The sequence below is a fragment of the Austrofundulus limnaeus genome, unplaced genomic scaffold (genome assembly GCF_001266775.1).
Source record: "Austrofundulus limnaeus strain Quisiro unplaced genomic scaffold, Austrofundulus_limnaeus-1.0 Scaffold27, whole genome shotgun sequence".
Classification (NCBI taxonomy): Eukaryota; Metazoa; Chordata; class Actinopteri; order Cyprinodontiformes; family Rivulidae; genus Austrofundulus; species Austrofundulus limnaeus.
In genome coordinates, this window is record NW_013952429.1 from 1,307,316 (window position 1) to 1,310,096 (window position 2,781).

Genomic DNA, 2,781 nt, shown 5'->3' on the forward strand with positions numbered 1-2,781 from the left:
ACATATAAAAGAAAATAGAAAATCCAAAGGTTTTCAAGTTCAACCTCCATTTTGTAACCACTTGGGACGTCCTGACGTCACATGGAGCTGGTTCTGGAATGTATGCATGCGCAGAAAGCACCATAACAAAGAGGAAACTACAAAACTGGAGGAAAGAGAGATTCAGCTGACCCTGTCTTCATTGAATGCAAAGATTTGGGCTCTTTTTGTTTTTTTGCTGAATGAGTCTGAGTTTAACATGCGCTTCGCTGTGTGCAAAATTTGCAAAATGAAGATGAAGCACTTTAGAAACGCGACAAATGGGCCCACGTTGAGTTTTGAATGAAAAAAAAAATTGATTTTGAATCGAATCGTGACCCCAAAAATCTGAATCGAATCGAATTGTGAGACAGTAAAAGATTCCCACCTCTAGGACATAGTGTGTAGCCAATTGCTTTTCAATTGCTGAGCCAAACGGAAAGAGTAACGACAAGCTTCCTAGAAATGTAGTGGAGTCAAAAATACTYAATTTCTTACTGAAAGTAATTAAGTAAAGTAAAGAGACTTAAAAAATGTACTTGAGTACAGTACTYGTAAATGTACTCTGTTAAGGTCCACCCTTGGTCATCAAGGATGTAACTTTATGTCTACAATGGGGGGGGGGGGGGTGCTCTAAAACTCTTCAAGTCATGTTTAACAGTTATGCTTAAACGTACATGTATGACATCATGCATTTTTAAATCAGGTTACCTAAAACAACAAGAGTTGCATCTTTGTATTTAGCCAGTTAATTTCTATTGTGTTTGAACAAATTATGTCATTTTATTGGGTGGGTTATATTCACTGGATCAAATTATTGTGGGGGTCATAACCCACCTAAACCCCTTGCAAATTACGCCTATGCTGGTCACAATGACTATAATAATGATGAAATGCACCAGGCTAGTGTACCTGTTTCAGCTGCATGCAGTATATTTATCTGGCACAGTTACATATCTCTACATCCTGCTGGAGCGTGATGATTGGTGTCATGTGCAGGTGTGATGGATGGATGGATGCATACAAACCAGCAGGGTGTTAGAATGGTTTATTTTTATACTTGTCATCCAACCACATTTAAAATTTAAATTCACTCTGTCCAGGAGGCACCATATATCTGGATGGGTTTTTAGTTTGAGCAATGACAAGCCAAAAATGAAATACATGTAAGAAGTAGAAATAAAACTTGGGCTGAAAAATAATTCCTCCAGTGAAATATAGAAAACCAAAACTTCTACTGAAATAAGGTCACAAAATACTTGTACTTTGCTTCTTGACACATCTGATATTTTACATGTGCTTCATTTCTTCGGTTTGACTGATGTCTAATAGGGAACAAAATACAGAACAGTGTGAGAGCAGCTTTAGAGGAGAAAACCCTTTTAAGGCTTTTTATACCTTATGAGCCTCATTAATCTCACTTTGCAATTTCTCCTTCTGATTTCAGAGTCCTGCACTCATGAAAGGCTCTAAGTAGTTATCTGTAAGGTTTAGTTAGAAGCCCTTTAAGCTGCTCATTTTTTTTCATCACACAGTTGAGTTTGAACCCTCGCTGGAGATTCCCACCTTCAGTTTTCTCTCATCAGCAGCACTTAACCGAGATGTAGGTCGCCGCTGAGGTTCATAGTTATTAAAACTGCTGCCGCCTCAGAAACATTCTGCTCACACCAAAAACTGCTGCTGTGAATTTGTCTGTCAGGCGCAATTACACACTAAAAATAAACTCCAAGATGCAACCATGTTTAGATTTTGACAGAGTGTAACTCACATTTCTGTCCTTCAAGGCCTGTTCATGTGGATGCTGATGATCAGAGTATCGAAACACAACACCTGAAAGAAAAAAAAAACAGCAAGTCAATAAAACACAACAGGAACATTTCAAAGGTTCTTTTCTACAGTTGCGCTCACCCACGGTGAGGCCAATGATGGAGAATTTTCCCCACCGCAGAGCTGTGGGGTAATTTCACACATCATCAACYAGGTTCAGGATCTCATCATGAAAACACTGAGATCATTTCAGTGTAAAGAAAACAGCACTGCTCTCTGCTGCGTTTAGATGCTTCAAGGGGTGAGATGATTCAAATCAATGACATTCATGAAATAATATCTTTTTTTTTTAGAACCATAACCATTTTACTAAACATTTCAGTCAGATGTGGCCACTGAGCTGAAATAGCAGAGAAGTCATCATCACTGTTGTCGGGTTCAGGGTGTGACTTTAGTGAACATGTGACACTGTGATGCACACGAGGAAGGTTTCTTACATTCCAGAGGATTTATAAAAGACAGGGTCATGTACTTATGGACTTTATTAGCTGATTTCAAACCACATATCCCCCCTATGTGTGTGCATGTATGTACATACATATATGAATAAATTTATCACAAGGACACTACTCTTATTTGTCAATTTTTGCTTTTTATTGATGTATATATTTCTTGTATTATCTTATTTCTTCCTTTTAACCTTTATTGACCTTATGCAATAAGCAAATGTAAAGTAAGTAAGTAAAGTTTTATTTATATAGCGCCTTTCACAGAAATAAATTCACAAGGTGCTGTGCATTCAGGGAAGGGGGGAGAGGGCAGTTAAGACAGGTCATGCAGCAAACACAGTTATGCTACCTTTAGACAAACAAAACAACAGAACAACAGCTTGAAATACACAAAAGGAAAACCGAGTTAAAACAACCCGTGAGAGTGCAAGACAGCCTGGTGGGGGGGAGGGCTTAGGTCAGATAACACATGAAGGGGAGGTAAACA